Source organism: Abramis brama (genome assembly GCF_963993115.1).
Source record: "Abramis brama genome assembly, chromosome: 2".
Classification (NCBI taxonomy): Eukaryota; Metazoa; Chordata; class Actinopteri; order Cypriniformes; family Leuciscidae; genus Abramis; species Abramis brama.
The window spans coordinates 19,185,944-19,204,039 of record NC_139964.1 but is presented as its reverse complement, the minus strand read 5'-3'; positions in this window follow the sequence as shown (position 1 = coordinate 19,204,039).

The window sequence follows — 18,096 nt, the reverse complement described above, 5'->3', positions numbered from 1 at the left end:
CTATTTCGCTTCAAACGCTCACTTTATACGTGTCCTATTCGCTTTGGATTCAAAATGTTCAAGCGTAGAACTAGACGCGATACGCGCGAATTTGACGCTCTATTCGCGTTTGGTGTGAGCGCAGAATAATGAACAGGCTGCGATGTCAAGATTGCATTGCTGGAATGTGTGTGTGTGTGTGTGTGTGTGTGTGTGTGTGTGTGTGTGTGTGTGTGTGTGTGTGTGTGTGTGTGTGTGTGTCAGAAAGCAGGTGCGATCGAACAGTGGAAACATAAAAACATACTCCATTTTGTTCATACAGGACATAATTAAAACTGCAAAGTGTTTAGCCTACTTATATTTGTGTAAAACACAACATTGTGCTTTTGTCAAACTGTAAACTCTTGTCAAAAACTGTAACCTACAACAGTAGGTTGATACAAAATCACACACACACGCTGTTTAAAAGTCAAAATGACAAGAAAAAACATACAAACGAATGAAAACTGACTAAAGCCCCGTTCACACTACAAGCGACTTTATCGCTGCATGTCGCCAGTGGCTGGCGATGAGGTCGTTAATGGGCGTTCTCACTTCTGGTTGCCTAGGTAATGTTTGTGAGTGACATTCACGGATGTTACGTGTTGTAGACAACAAATCTGTTTTCTTGCCGCTACAAGCTAACACTTTGGAAGGAAAAGTCTAAATATAAATGGGATCAGTACATAAAATGCATAATATTAAAGATGAATGAGAAACAGCGAGTGCCCTGTGCTATCGCGGCTATTTAACTGCAGAAAATGGGCAAATACTGGTCTTTCTGAGTTCACGAAACCATTCGGCCTCAGAGTCAGCACGGCGAGTACCACTGTATGTACACAGAGACATATCATACATTATTGGACAGTTTCTGACTGCTAAAATAAACTTCTCATTCATCTTGCCTCGGTCGGACGCAGCACTGAAGAGTGACGGATCACGTGTGCTCCACTGACTTCACTCCTATTGGTTGTCGCTCGCGAAAGTCGCTCTTCATTTGCATAAAGTTAAACATTTCTCAACTTTGTCGCGTCGCCAGACACGCCCCATCCAGTCGCCGGAAGTCGCCCTCTCCCCATTGAAAATGAATGGTATCGTGTCGCTTGGTCGCGTGTAGTGTGAACGTACCTTAACTGCAATGCATTGCAATGGACGTGGAAGCAGAGAATGCAGAGTGTATTGGGTTAGCTATGCGTACTGTGATTGGCTCATTGCGTTTGGGGGCGTGGCTTAGCCATAGGTCAATTAGCATACATGCGCAAGGAAAAATAAATGTAGAAATGTGGAAACACAGAAATAAATAAATGTATAAATGTGGAAATACAGAAATAAATAAATGTATAAATGTGGAAATACAGAAATAAATAAAAGTAGGAATAAATAAATGTATAAATAAATACATAAATATTTAAATAAATAAATATATAAATACATAAATATATAAATAAATGTATAAATACATAAATAAATACATATAGAAATGCATAAATAAATAAATACATGTAAAAATACAGAAATAGCCATTTATATTACCAAAATGTATTTATTTTCACTATTATTTCTGCATTTTTTATTTATTTATTTCTACTTTAATTTTTTTATTTATTTATTTTTCGTTCTGTCATTTTTAGTCCTTCATATATGTTTAGGTGTGGGAGTAGGGTTAAGGGATCTTACATTTATAATCCATAAAATGGTAAAAGGGAAATTATACAGATATCTTTATAATATGAAATATTCGTAAATAGTTTAACGTTCATTTTTTAGCTGTAAAATCGTAATAATGTTATGTAACTTTACTGCTTTATTCTGAAACCAAACGGTATAAACCAGTTAAATCAACAGCTGGAAAGAGCTGAGAAGGAATTCAGTATACACAATGAACTTTATTTTAAGTGCCAGTATATCTGAAAACTCTTTACAAAACCATAAAGCTGTTTTACAATTTCATGATATGGAGGAGTCACATCATTAGCTTTATACATTAAAAGGTGCCTCTTTACCAAAAAAAAGATCAAGCTGTTTGTGAAACATTTTTTTTAACAGCTTTATGGTTTTTAACTGGTTTATACCGTTTAAGAATAAAGCGGTAACGTTAAGATCAAAGTCCATTTGTGTTCACAGTATTGTTTGCAAAGGCTTGAACTTTCATGTTCATATTCATGTCATTTCACAGTTATGCCACATTGTTCATCAGTGTTTCAAAGCACCAAGTCACCACTTTAGTTGAGGGGCCACAAACATGATGAAGTCATTGATAAATAATGCTTAGTTAATGATGACTACTGTATTTGAACGCCAACAGAATTCGTATGTTATGTGCTGTGATTGGCCAATTTGGGGGTCTGTCCATTTACCTGCAGGCTATGAAGAAGACATGAACATGCTGGATAACTCAGATCATAATTCAGAAAAAAAGTTCTCACATTAATTGATATACTGTTCTAGCCTGTATGCATGCATTAGAAGATAATGTGGATTTTTGTACATTCCTTTAATAATTCGAAGAGTAGTCTTGCATGCATGAATTAATACTTTTTTATGCATGAATTCATGATGATTCATGTACCATAACCATAGCTGTATCCACAATGGGTGGTAAAGACCAATTTTTTATGTGAACAAAGAAAACATCATGATCATGCGTAATAAATCATAATTCATGATGATGTACTCATCTTAGTTAATGTTTTAATTAAGGTGTTGTTCATCCATGAAGTCATGAATAAAAAACGTTGAACTCGTGTTAGTTCCTGATGATTCATGAGATATTAATGCATGAATTAATGCATATTTCATGCATGAATTTATACATTAATTCATGATAATTCATGTACCCTTACCGTAAAGTGTTACCAGATTTCTTTTATCTTTTAGAAATCTTTTAGATAAGGTTAATCCAATGCTGTTTAGTTGAATAAGGTTAACAGTCTTAATTTTGTCCAAAAAAATTAAGTTAGTTAAGTTAAATTATCCTAAAATAAATATTTTTACGTTCAACCAAAACAAATAATCCAGTTTAACTAATTTAAAGGTGCATTAAGCAACTTTTCATGTTAAAAATACCTGTTTTTCTAACCCATACATGCTTAAACAATTGCCTGATGGGCTGAATGAGCCCTTCTCTGATCACTGCGATTGCCTCTATAATCCTGTACAGTAAAATAAATAAGAGGGATTCGGGCCGAATCTGAGACTGGGCGTGACGTCATGCGCGTTCAGTTGCAGTGTTGCAGTTTCATTTGTCGCCAGAGGGGGGCATAGTTCTGCAAAAACTCAGAGACTTGCTCTTTGCACCTTTAACCAAGTTATGTGGAATCTGTTGACATAAAAAAGTTAATTAAAGCCAACATAGCCAACATTTTTTTAGTGTGTATGACAGAAATAAAGTCAAACTGGTAATAATAAGTGCAATAATGTGTAATGGCTCGTTGTGTTTCTCTATTTTTCCTGTTCTTCCTGTTTCTCTTTCCTTCAGTGATTCTGCTCATTAACATTAGGTGTCACCACTAATGTCCAATCTAGAGTGTGGATCGGGCTGCATTTTTCTGTCTGAGCCCGGCCCGCGTCCGACAAAGTAGTAACCGAACCCGCCCCGACTGTCAGTCGTCTTTCTGTTGCAGTGACGTTTCAGTCGCTCAAACCACAGAAACACCATGTTTATGGTTGGGTACTGGTCCCCTTCAAGTTCACGCTGGGCATCATAAAATGGTTGCAAGAACTCAACAAGAAAGTCAAGGACATCTGGAGATATGGCATCGATCCGCCAGCCCTCTGCATGGTCACGTAGTTTTTCGCATAGCTCTTGATAAACCGAGCGGACAGAATTTAAGGTCAGATATACCGTGCTAAATCTCGTGTCTGCCATTTGGATGATGGTTTTTGACAGCAAAGCTGCAATGCCTGTCTTTTTGACATATTTGACCAGTGTCTTGGTAGCTTGTAGAGTCTCGGCAACAGTCGGAGCATCTTGGGCCAGTTGCGTGGGGTCCAGGGCGTGTCGCATCACCGTATTATAAAGGTGATCTTGGCAGTCAAGTCTTCGATATGGTCTGAGGGCACTAATTATGTTTGAGCCTTGGTCTGTCACCCACACCACTTTATTCAGCAGACTCATATCCAGGCCATACTCAGTTAGAAGTCTGATGATTTCTCTCCTAATATTCTCCCCTGTCTTAGCCTCTTCCAGTGGGAATGCCACTTCCCGGTCCTCTTGCTGTCATATTTCATGAGAACTCCGCAAGCCCTACATTTAACATAACCAACAGGTTCATCACTATCATTGACAACTATGGAGAAATACCTCCACACAGTAGACTTTCCTTCATTTTCGGTGGTTTTAAAATCTCCTGATGCCAACTTCTTTTTAACGTCTTCCATCGTTGCTCTCGTTGCCACATGTAGCTTAATATGCATTGTGCACATGTTTCGTTGTCACAGCTACATAAACAAATTTCTGCGCACAGGAAGACGGATGTTAGGGTAATATTTTTACATTTATTTTAATCACAAAAACGAACCTTTGCATCAGAAGCTATTGGCCTGCTATACCTACATAATAAGATGTAAAATGTTCAATTGCTTGATATCGCGCTGATGTCCGAGCCCGACCCGAACCCGAACATAATTTCGAAATATCTGTCCGAATCCGGCCCGGCCCGTCGGGTACCGATGGGTATCCATGCTCTAGTCCAATCATCACTTAATTAATCACTTAATTATCTCATTAACTTCAACACTGCTTCAGTGTTAATTTTAACACCCTGTAGTGAATTTTTTTTAACTTAGTTCAACTTAATGTATTTGTTTAAATGTCGCTAAAATCAATTATGTGGAACCAATTAACATTTTTTTTTTTTGTAAATTCAACTAAGTTAATGAATAATTTTTTTCAGTGTGTAGTTGAACCTATATCTATATATACACTGAGGAGTGTTAATTTAACACTGGGGATTTTGCTGTGTAACACTGAAGCAGTGTTAAAGTTAATGAGATAATTAATTGATTAATAAAGTGATGATTGAGCATTAGTGATGAACACCTGCTGTTAACAAGCAGAATCACTGAAGAAAGAAGAGAACAGAAAAAGAGACGAGCAGAAACACAAGAACTACAACTGACTTTAGCCACAGCCTTAGATGAAATCAACTGAAGAGAAAAGAAGACATTAACCCCCTGAGGTCGGCTATCGCGTCAGCGCGATAGGCTCGTTTTTTTCCGTATGAGTGCAAAAAAAAATAAAAAAAAAATTTTGTTATCTTATATGCTTGTGTTATACATCAATCTATCCTGTTAAGTGTGTATTATTTTTGTGTACACTCGCAATAAAAACAAAGTGCTGTGCTTTTCGCCAAATAAAGAAAAATAAACATGATGCGAGTTCTGCCTCCTCTCTGTCAGTGTAGTGTAACAGATCCGAGGCTATGGAATAATGTAGTAAGTTTTTTTTTTTTCATTCTCAAGTGCGTCGCGTTTCTGTGCATGAATGAATGAATGAACGGCAGAGATGCCGCTGTTTACCACAACTGGTAAAAGACGGTTTGAATTTGAATCGTTTCTGTCTGTGAATGTTTCGCTTTTAGCAAACTGCATTGCTATAGGCTATTGAGTAAAAATCGAGTGAAATATGTTGAAATAAAATGCATTTGTATAAGCAACGTATTAAACTGCAAATTAACATTTATATTTCTTATTATAAAAACGAAAGTTACTATGTTACAGACATATGAAAGACAACATTTCATTGATTAGTTTTGAATAGATTATACATTTTCACTGTAAAATATCTGCCACCTCAAATAAGCTTTTGTTTGACAATTTTTGCTCATATGTTAAATATAGTATGTTTTGTCAAAAATAATCAAATAATATGTTATAGTGTTTATTCCAATGTAGCCTAGGCTATATTCAAGTAATGAATCCTTAACTTTGAAATATGTATGATAAATGTATACTTTAATTTTTACAAATAAATATTACACTTGAATTGTTGTTGTAATTGTAACCTTTTTAATAAAAAAAAAAATACAAGGTAGATGTAAACAAACTAATAAAAGGTAAATATAAGCCTTTTCTTTAAAATAATATTTTATTGTGTTTTATTAGTGACAAATTTGGGGAGAGGATAAATATTCCAAAACTGAAAATACAGTATGAGAATTAACTGCACAATTACTAGACATGTTTTCCTTTTCATATTATAGGCCAATACTAGATGCTTCCAACTGTTGCTCTTGCATTCTTTCTTGTGACACACCTGAATGAATGCCTCATTAAGTATGCGGCCCCATTGTCTCCAGGTGCGAACCACTAAATATGCATGATCGTTGACGCCCACTCCGCATATTGACTTTCCAGACAGAAAGTGTTTTGTAAAATTTAAATCAATGTATTGTGTTATGTGAATGATTAGGCAGGATAATTTTCACATACTTTTGAAGAAAAAACACATGGCAACGACATCCATTAGTCAAAAGTCTTATTGACACATATTTACTATGTGTTTTGTGGCCTTATTTCAGAAACTTTAGTTTTTAGTTTTTTCAATAACCATGCATAAACATTATTCTCTCAAAAATACAAACATGTACATGCATGGTGCTCATATATGATGGTAGCCCTGTTTATGCTAAATAGAGTGAATTTACACCTTTGTCATTAATATGTTTATAAGCAACTGAAAAAAGCAAAAATGTCAGCGCATGTCAGAACATCTCAAGGACCCCAAAAACACCTCAGACCCCAGAGGGTTAACATCAGGTGTCTTCAATAATGCTCAATCATCACTCAATTAATCACTTAATTATCTCATTAACTTTAACACTCTTTAGTGTTAAAGGGATACTCCACTTTTTATGGAAATAGGCTCATTTTACAACTCCCCCAGAGTTAAACAGTTGAGTTTTACCGTTTTCGAATCCATTCAGCCGAGTTTCTGATATTTAGAAGAATATCAGTAACCAGACAGTTTCTGGTCTCATTGACTTCCATAGTAGGAAAAAAAAAAATACTATGGAAGTCAATGAGACCAGAAACTGTCTGGTTACTGATATTCTTCTAAATATCAGAAACTCGGCTGAATGGATTCGAAAACGGTAAAACTCAACTGTTTAACTCTGGGGGAGTTGTAAAATGAGCCTATTTCCAAAAAAAGTGGAGTATCCCTTTAATTTAACACTCATATTTTAACACTTTACACTCTTGAGTGTGGACTCATATACACTCCCAGGAGTGTTAATTTAACACTGGAGTTTTTGCTGTGTGTAGACGTGTGACAGACTGACTTTATTTCTGTCACACGTCTACAGAAGTTAATATTGACAACAGAGGTTTAGATGTTGATAAATGATTGTTTCGTTTGACGTTACCATCATAGTAAACAAATTTTACTTGAGCTCCTGACGAGTGTTAAGTAAATTTTTTTCTGCCATTATAGATGTTTTCAAAAAACAGTATACATTGGATAAGCAGGTCAACATAGCTGCTTTAATGTCAAACAACTGCTTTTTCTGTCATTTTTGACTTACAGAATTAAGCTTTGTTGAAAAGTATTATACTCAGCTGAAATTATAAATACTGAATGTAACTCTATTGCTTGCTGTGTTTCAGATGCTGAATGTTGATGTCAGCGAGTGTATAAATAACACTGTCCTTGGTCACTTTGTTTAAAACCTGTTTGGTGTCGTCTATACACGCACATACATCAACATTCAGTATGAAGCACAACAATGGTGACATTCTTCCTGCCAGCATACAAAACACAGTCATGGCTCCCAGTATACATTGAGATATGAATAAATTATACATTTAAATTCTTTTTTGTTTGTCACCATCCTTGAGGTTTGTATGATGAGTGTTGATGTCTAGGTGTGTGTCAACATTTTAGCTTTCAAATAGTTTTGGACAATTTTACACAAATCACTTCAGTGTTACAAATTATCACTTTTTTATTTTATTTTTTATTTTTATTTAGTTTTATAAAACCACTGTAATGAAGTCACTTGACCATTAAATCAGCCATGTTGATCTGCTTTATCAATGCATAAATGTTTCCTGAAAACTTAGGAGCAGAACTATATGCACATACAACTATCAGTAATAAATCACTGTGCTAAACAATATTAATAGAATAGCACCAGTCAGAATTGAAGAAATAAAATTTTGGATGAGACGTCATGAAATATCAGAGTACATTACCAGCTGAGGTCGTCTCTGGTGTGACTGTTGTAGCGGTGATGCTGATGTTAGTAACAGCTGGAAAAAAAGATGAATATTTATGAATTTAAAATGCAAATAAATAAAATGTAAATATATTTACCAGCACAGTATGATAAAATAATGGCCAATTTGACTGACCAAGCCTTAAGCATAAAAATTGCCAAGTCAGGTTATTAAAAGTTGTTTTAAACTTTTTTGAAGATGATGAAGAAAACAGCGAAAACACCTTTTTTCAGCCTTTGCAGGAGTTTTCAGGAAACATTTATGCATTGATAAAGCAGATCAACATGGCTGATTTAATGGTCAAGTGACTTCATTACAGTGGTTTTAAAAACTAAATAAAAATTAAAAATAAAATAAAAAAGTGATCATTTGTAACACGGAAGTGATTTGTGTAAAATTGTCCAAAACTATTTGAAAGCTAAAATGGTAACACCTAGACATCAACACTCATCATACAAACCTCAAGGATGGTGACAAACAAAAAAGAATTTAAATGTATAATTTATTCATATCTCAATGTATACTGGGAGCCATGACTGTGTTTTGTATGCTGGCATGAAGAATGTCACCATTGTTGTGCTTCATACTGAATGTTGATGTATGTGCGTGTATAGACGACACCAAACAGGTTTTAAACAAAGTGACCAAGGACAGTGTTATTTATACACTCGCTGACATCAACATTCAGCACCTGAAACACAGCAAGCAATAGAGTTACATTCAGTATTTATAATTTCAGCTGAGTATAATACTTTTCAACAAAGCTTAATTCTGTAAGTCAAAAATGACAGAAAAAGCAGTTGTTTGACACAGGGCCGTTTGAAGGAATTTGGGGGCCCCAAGCAAAATGGACATGGAGGCCCCCCCAATAAAAAACATATTATAATATGTAACCATATTCCATCCGTTCGAAAAAAAAAGTTGCACTAACTGTTTGTTACAGGCAGCATTTGCCGTCAGGCAGGTAGCTAACATAAACATATTTTTTCTAGCCTACCTGCTGCAAAATTACACCATTTGTACAAGACAAGTGGAGCTATTTTATCCAGTGTAATTTATCACTTACCACTAGGGCTGTAACAAAATTCAAGGTTCGGTTCAATACGATACACGTGTTATGGTTTGGTATGTTTTCGATACAGCAAAAAGAAAGAAATGCCAATTTCCTTGATTTATTTATTTTTCTTCTTTTTTAAATTAAAACTAGCATCATAAAATATGATTTATTTTTACTTTGAGCAATTCTGGAGCTATAATAGACTCTTCTTAGGAGCATATAGCCTAAAACAAAACAGCTCCTTGGAAAAAAATAAATGTAATATTGTAGTAGTTATAAACAAATGTTTATTTTAGTTAAGATTAACATTTGAGGGCATTGTATTCATAATGTCAAAATAAAACCGACGTAATGTTACTTGAAGGCATTATAGCCTACTATTCCTGCCAAAATATGTGAATGTTTCTCACTAGATCTCCAGCGATGTTATTACTTCTGTGGCGAATTCAAATGCTTTCTTTACTGGATCTCTTATTAGCGCTGTGTAGTAACAGTGTCGCATGATCACGATCGGCTCGCGCTGCTTTGCCAAACTGATAAACAACGGTCCGTCAACCACACAATAACGAGTAGCTCAGTTTCGTTCCGCTTACATTACGTTTGCCATTTGATGTTGGGCAATGTTGTGGTCGCGTCGGCGTCTCTACATTATGAGCGCGCTTGCCACGCGTTGCGTACATTTGAAATAACGAAATTTTGGTCGGCAGGAAAAATGATCCAACGAACCGTTCGGTTTGAAAATGCGTACCGAACACCGAACCGAAAGTCTCGTACCGAACGGTTCAATACGAATACGTGTATCGTTACACCCCTACTTACCACTATCTTGTTTTTTCTTATCCTCTTCTTCCTTTCTCTTCATTCTTTTCTGGCTTCCTGAAGCATAATTCCGCTTCATGATGACTGCCGAGGAGTTTTTGTATTTTGCCGGCAGCAGAGATCGCGTGGTTGGCTGGCTGCTGTCAGCGACTACTGAGAGGGGCCCCCTTGAGGGGGATCCCGATAACAGTGTCATTGCACTTTACTGCATTGACTATCAAAGGGGCGCTCACACAGTTTGTCGTTGCATTTTATTCTTAACCAGTCGTTGTCTCAAGCAATTGCTTGGTTTGCCTGCCTTGTCGCGACGGGCCTGGTTTGACATTAAAGCAGCTATGTTGACCTGCTTATCCAATGTATACTGTTTTTTGAAAACATCTATAATGGCAGAAAAAAATGACTTAACACTCCTCAGAAGCTCAACTAAAGTAAAATCTGATCAATATGATGGTAACGTCAAACGAACGTTTTGATTGGTGGCACCCAGAATGCACTGCAACATGCTTTATAATTGTCACCATTGTTGAGATTCACAGGCTGATTATTGATGTCTGTGTGTCTCTTTTTTATATGAGAGAAACTTTTTGGAAATTATTTTTGTTTACATTGTAAAAGTTACAAATATTCTGCAGTACATGGACAGCGCAGCTATAATTAATATTAATCTAACTAAATTGGACTCTATATGAGTTCAGTGATTCAGGTTAAACGATTGTGAAATAATGATTATGTTAAAACACAACCAACACCATGAGATCACCATTTCTATTTGTTCATCTGGCTGTTATAACTCATGACCAACAACCAAACAAAACTTAAAGTTAATTAGTTAAGGGTCAAGTGCCCAACTAAAACACACACTGATCTCCACAGTGGTGACTTTAATTATGGTTTTCTCCTTCAGTGATTCTACTTGTTAACACCAGGTATCTTCAATGTTGGCAATACAAGATATTTTGTAAATTTTACTCATTTTAAATGGTTAACTTTTAAGGAATTAATTTGATTAATTATTACTCAGTTATAATCTGTTCAATTTAATTACTTTTACAATTAATTACTAATTGAAATAGCCCGAGTAAAGATTACAAGCACTTTCTGTGTGGAAAAAGTTGCCTAGCTTTTTTTAAGTAAATGTCACTCCACATTTTTTTCAGTGTGAGAAACCGCTAAGTTATATCACGTAACGTTAGTCTGGGCGGATGGTAATGAGCATGACAAACGCCTGATCAAAGCTTAGTTTCTGTTATTGTAAGTTCCAATATATGCTCTGTCTAACATTTGATCCTGGCCTGTCCCTGCTCTCTTGGCAGCCTAGCAGGCTCATAATTGTATGGCTGTGGTCCGTCAACAATTTCCTCAGCGTCCGAAATGTCATTGCGATCCATTTTTCCCTGTTGTTTGAATCGACTGCTCTCCCTCGTGCTACGTCACGCCCGTCACGCCCATTTTCAGATGCGGAAGTAACATTTTCTCACAAAAACGACTCCAGAAGCCACTGTAGCGTATTTATACGTTTTTTTTTTAAGAAAATCTAGTTCCTATATTATTTTTCTATACATTGACTTGTTGGGTCTTCTAAACCTGCAAGATGCTCTTTAAATAAACTCTCCTGGGAGTTTATTTGGCTCCACACGCAAGAGTGTTAAAATATGAGTGTTATAGCGTTTATACGCCCACGTATAAATATAATTAATTATTATTCATAACGGATTATGATCAATAATTAATATTTGAATTATTTTTAATTATTTTCAGAATTTACTGTAGCAGAATCAATGGTATGATCATTTTATCAGTTCATCCAATGAACAGAAAGCATAAACAAGTATTAACTCTAGGAAATATAATATCTTCCTGGCCAAGAAAGAATGAATCCCCAGCTAACAATAAATTAAGAAATAATCACGGGTAAAAGCATCGGTAACTTAAATCGAAGTTCAAGACAATAAATTTGTAAGCACATACACAAGCAATCTCTTTTCAAATACATACAATACTTTATTGATTATATACTAACACATAAACTAATCTCTAACACAAACCCACACGCACGCATACACACACATCCATACAGGTTGCAGAAAGGAAGAGAGTAATAAAGAAAGAAATAAAGAAAGAATGAGTTTGGAAAGAATGAGTTAAAGGGGAAGAGGAAAAAAATTCCGACTCTCTATGCACTTGTAAGACATGACCTGAACGAACCATCAATCATTAATTTAACCCTTCTATCGTTTTAAGCACACTGTTAACCCTTGCTGTAAAATTCTGACAATATTATACCATTTTCCATTAAAACAGTAATATACCGTAGAAAATAAAACTAGCCTACAGGAATATACTGTGAATTAACAGTGCTCAAAATCGACACTCAGAGGCTGTTTTCCAAATCACACCCTATACCCTCATTCACTATTCCCTACATTAGTTCACTAATATAGTCCACTTGAATGAAAAGAAGTGAGTGAATTGAGAAACTGATGAACACCTGATAAGCAGAATCACTGAAGGACAGAGAATCAAGAACAGAAAAAAGAGAAACACAAAAACTACAACTGACTTCCAGCCACACTGAGTGTGAAACCAGTTTACAAACCAGTTTACGATTATTTCTTTCATACATGTACAAAAGTTCTTGTTGAGAATTAACAGAGATTTAGTTATTAATAAAATTTGTTGTCACCATGATGGAGATCAGTATTTGCTTTAGTTGGTCTCTTGTACCTTGAGTTCTTACCATTCATCTCTCTCTGACTGGTGTAACAGTGAGTTTATAAAACACATTTGTTATGGCAAGAAAGAGTCAAGAGGAAGATGATCAGGTGTTTTTATTTTTTTGTGATGATGTCACAATCATTCTGGACATGCCTGATTTTCAGATTTTTCCTGTATATAGTCATTGAAATTATAGCTATCTCATGTTTAGCATATATCTGTGAATCTACTAAATGAAATCAATATTTCTGTAATTAGGTCTTCTGAAGAATATTGTAATCATATAGTGCATTCAATTTTATTTTACTCCTGCTTGACTGAGACCCACACAGACATCAACAATCAGCACATGAATCTCAACAATGGTGAAAAGTTTCATGTCGCAATGCATGCTGGGTTCCAGGATAATATAAAACTCCCAGCATGCACTGCTGCATGAATAATAATAATAATAAAAAAGAAATTTTGCCACCATTGTTGAGATTCATGTGCTAAATTGTGATATCTCTGTGATTCTAAAACACAGTGTAGCTCTGTTTCTCTAGTTATGCATCATGTGTTAAAAAAAAAAGAGTCATTGTATCTTATTGCTGCTTTTTCACAGTGGTGGTAATGTAACACTTTTGATTGAGGATTAAACTCTGAATAAGTGAGAATGAATTCCTTAGTGAATGAACAGGCAATATGATGATTTTGTCATCATAATCATTATAACTGCAGTCATTCATAAACTGTGTGTGCGCAAGTGTGACTTGCAACAACACAGCTCAAGCAGCAAAAGAAAAACTAATGTTTTAGCATCAGCATCCCAACTAAAGCAAGCACTGATCTCTATAATGGTAACTTCAAACCAAACATTTTCAATTAAACATCTCAATAACAACTTCTGTAGATGTATGACAGAAATAAAGTCATACTGGTTAATAATAAGTGTAATAATGTGTAATGGCTGGAAGTCAGTCGTAGTTATTGTGTTTCTCTATTTTCTGTTCTTGTGTTTCTCTTTTCTTCAGTGATTCTGCTTACAATCACTTACATATTCCCTTAATTATCTCACTGCATCGTTACTTTTTACTCGTAGTGTGGATTTCCCTGAGGGGTTGAAAGGGTTAACTGTGTAAGATAAAAAAGACACACCCACAAAATGTTTTTTAACAGTAATAAACTGTAAGTTATAAAACAGGTTTATACTGGCAACACTGTTGCCAGTAGTTTACTGTAAAATTTATTTTTTGGGTCACCATTGTGCAGAAGAGTAGAGCCTGTGCTTCAGTCCAGGAGAAGATCTACAAACATTGATGATATGCTGCATGTTGCTTTATTTAACAGGCGGTGACTGTGTAGTTGCTGAGCCAGTGGAAATCTTTTTATGTACAATAGTTTTTTAGTGGTCTCAAATAAAAGAAGTTCACAGTAATACTTTACTCACATTATTAATGCATTATACATTTTAGTTAATACATTTAAATGACAGTTGGTCAATTTAAGGCAGTCGGTTTCTGCAAGTGTAATTAGTTAACTATAATTTAGTGCATTTTTACAGAAACAAACTAGATTACAGTAAAGAACTGTACAATTAACAGTATTTTACTGGCAACAGTGTTGCCAGTATTTTACTGTAAAAAAAACCGGTAAGGTCTAACAGTGCAGGTTATTACATTTATATCAATTGCACCAGTTAAGATTTTAGTCTGGAGGTACTTGCGTCTTTGCTTTTGTTTTGGGAATTCCTTTGGTGAGCGTCAAAGGGGGTTTCCCTCGTCCATTCGTCAGCTGGCCTCCTCGTGCTTGGATAAATGTCTGTGGCGTGGATGCCGGATGGTAAGGTCTTTGAAGTTGAAAGCGTGCGTTGCCGTGAATCGTGGACCGAAACTTTGCAGCAAAACTTAACTTAAAACCGAGACTTTCAATCGGAAAAGAAAGAATAACACAAAGAAAGAAAGAAAATGAGATACGGAAAAGAGCTAGATGACTGGAAATGAATCTAACCCATCGGATCTGACTTTGGGTTGCTCTGCTCGTCTGTTAACGTTACATGGTTACTAAACCATCGTCTGCCGTCTCCGTCTTTGTTCTGCACTCATTGAGAGCTCTTCTGTATCAGAACATTTTTGAACGAACCCAGGAACGAACTTAGAGAGAACTTAGAGCTTAGAGCTTAGAGTTTTTGAGAGCAGCGAGAGAGAGAGCTTTGTTTTTGGGTCTAAGGGTTTTAAACTAAAAGTTTGTCCCCCCTCTTGAAGGGAGCGGACCAATTAGACACTGGCTTTGTTTGCAAAGTCATAAATCATGTCTTCCCTGGGGGTTCTCTAATGAAACTAAAAGACCAGATGCAACAGTTTAGGCATGATTTCTAATTATCAGAATATGAAACATTTTACACAGATATAATTCCAGTCATCTTGCTAGTTGTGTTCGTAAGATGGCATTGATATGAAACAGTACACACTTTCCTTCACACATCTAATAATTATAACAATTACATGAATTATATGGGATTAAAGCATATTAAATGGACACATGTATTGTAGAAACACATAGAATGATGTATGATGTTGTCCATTGAACATTGTTCTTGAATGAGTTTTATGGATTTTGATAAAGTCTTTTTGGTGTGTAAAGTTTAGACATTCCAATCTGAGGTCATGGATAGTTCCTGCTGAAGAGAGGTTTTGTTCATCTCTCATGGGACCAAGATGGGGTCCGTTAGCCGCAGGGGTCAGCAGTACCATTTTCTGAACTGATCCTTCTTGCAAAACTATCAAACGTTGACCAGTTCTTCCTTCAGTTAACCAATAAAAGTCTTTGGTTAGCAGACTTTCTGGAGACTGAAATGATTCATGGCTCTGGGTTGGGTAATTCGAATCTGGAATGTGAGGACTCTTGTGTGGGACCTTGGTCTCCGTAAGCAGGATTATCAAGGTGGGCCCCCCTACTACGTGATGACGCACGCGCACAAAAAAAAAAAAAAAAAAAAAAAAAAAAACCTGCTGGTGACGGCGCACCATAATAACACATTGTTACTGTTACTGTCACTGCTATATACACATATAGTATGCTCACTTACATTATAGCTGCATTTTCCGGGCTTTCCTCTGCGCACGGGCTTTCTCAATCGCTTCAGGTGCGTGCTTTACTCGCTTCACTCGCTTCACTCGCTTGCTTCATCTCAATCTCGATCTGCCCATGTGTCATCTTTTTAAAGAAGCTTCCTATTTTTGGTAATTTATTAATTCATTTGTCAAATTCCTCTTTTCGTTTTCGTTTTTCGTTTTGTGTTTAAAATTTGACGACTCCTTTATATCTGTCTCAAGTTCAACGTTTTTTAGTGTTTTGCACGCAATGCGCATGTTAACCCGGGGATTCCCCAGTCCCAATTAGAAACAAATTAGGCTACACCAAATTCATCATTGTTCGTTTCAAACATTTATTTAATGATCAGTCAAACGTTGTTGTCATTATGTATTCAAAATTCAGTGATGTGTCGTTCGTGAACGATCCGTTTATTGCGTGCGTCACATGACAAATGAACCAAAGACTCGGAAGGTAAATTAAATATTTATGTTCCCTGTAAATTATCGTTGGCTGCATTATAATGATTTCTTCATTCAAAATATGATTGAGATTGCGTAGGTGGATGTTTTCGGGGAATTTGGCTGTTAAAAGTAGGCTATAACATTTAATGCCACTTAAATGAACGAATGACTCAAATAAAGATTCGTTCATTTTGATGAACGAGATCGAACGAGAGAGTCAGTAAAATTATCCTTACTCAAATGCGATCAGACTAATGTAGTAAAATGCGATAGGGGTACCCAGCTGTCAATCAATATCTTCCAGTAACGCGGGCGGGCCCCTGATTGGTCCGGGCCCGTAAGCAACCGCTTACCCTGCTTACCGATAGTTACGCCTGTGCCGAAATCATAGGCAAAATCGGTGCTCGTTCACGCGAGTGACATAAAGCAGTGTGACTGATCAAAGACAAGATCTGAGAGAATCGCAGACGAGTCGCCGACGCCTGAGATATTTTGCATGCTAAACATCTGGACCTGTCGGCGATTCAATATCCTGCTGTGTGAATGTGTTCTGACTGAAAACGACATTAGCGATGACCGACAGCCAATGAGAGAGCAAGATACAGGACAGCGGGATGTTCGGGGAGGAGTTATACACCAGAATATCAGTATTTTAATAGATACATATTATTTTATCAAACAAAGCACGCACATTTCTTGACCAGCAGCAACAGAATCACATTGCAAAATTATTTATTTACCCCTACGACTCTTTACCTGCGTGTGTTTGGTTGTGAAACGTGGTTTGCGGACAAGACAGAAGTTGTTGGCGATTCTTCGTCCTGAAAGTCATGCAGTGTGAAACCTCCTGTCGCCAATCCATCATTCAGTGTGAACACAGCAGCAACTGAATGTTACCCCAGATAGTCACGCAGTGTGAAAAGAACAGTGACCCGACTACTTTGAAAATCGTGCAGTGTGAACTTGGCATTAGATAAAATCAACTAAAAAGACATGAAATCTCTCTTTTTACAAAGCAGTTTGACCTTATTTCTGTCTTTCATCTACAGAAGATCTTTTTGAAAATTAACAGTTTTAGATGTTGGTGTTTTATTAAAAATGTTTTGGTCGATCAACAGGTAACCATCATCACCTGATCTCATTTCACTTTAGCTTTTTTTGCTGCTGCAAATGTGTTTGACAAACACACTGTCATAGCAGCCATAGAAGTCAAAAGATATAATAAGAGTTAAGAGCCCAACTAATGGAAATACTTTTATGGTGACTTCAAATGAAACACATTAGAGTTAAACCTCTTTTAATTCTCAATAAAACCTTCTGTAGACATCAGAAGTAAAGTCAGTCTGGTTAGTAATAAGTGAAGCTGGTAATGCTGTTTGTGGAGTTGTTTAATCCTCCTCTGCTGAGATCTTCAGAGATTTAATGTCTTCTTTTCTCTTCAGTTGATTTAATTTAAAACTGTGGCTGAAGTCAGTTGTAGTTCTTGTGTTTCTGCTTGTTTCTTTCTCTATTCTCTTCAGAGGTGTAAAGTCCAGGTTCAGAAAGTAAAAGTCCTCAGTATTTTGTTCCAATCACCTGGATTTGCTAATTCAGACAGGAGATATAACTAATTAGTGAAATCAGCTGGCTGAGTTCATGCGTGGAATAAACATATGGCAGGACTACTACTTTCTGACCCCTAGACCAGTGGTTCCCAAACCTGTCCTGCCGGCACCCCAACACAGCACATTT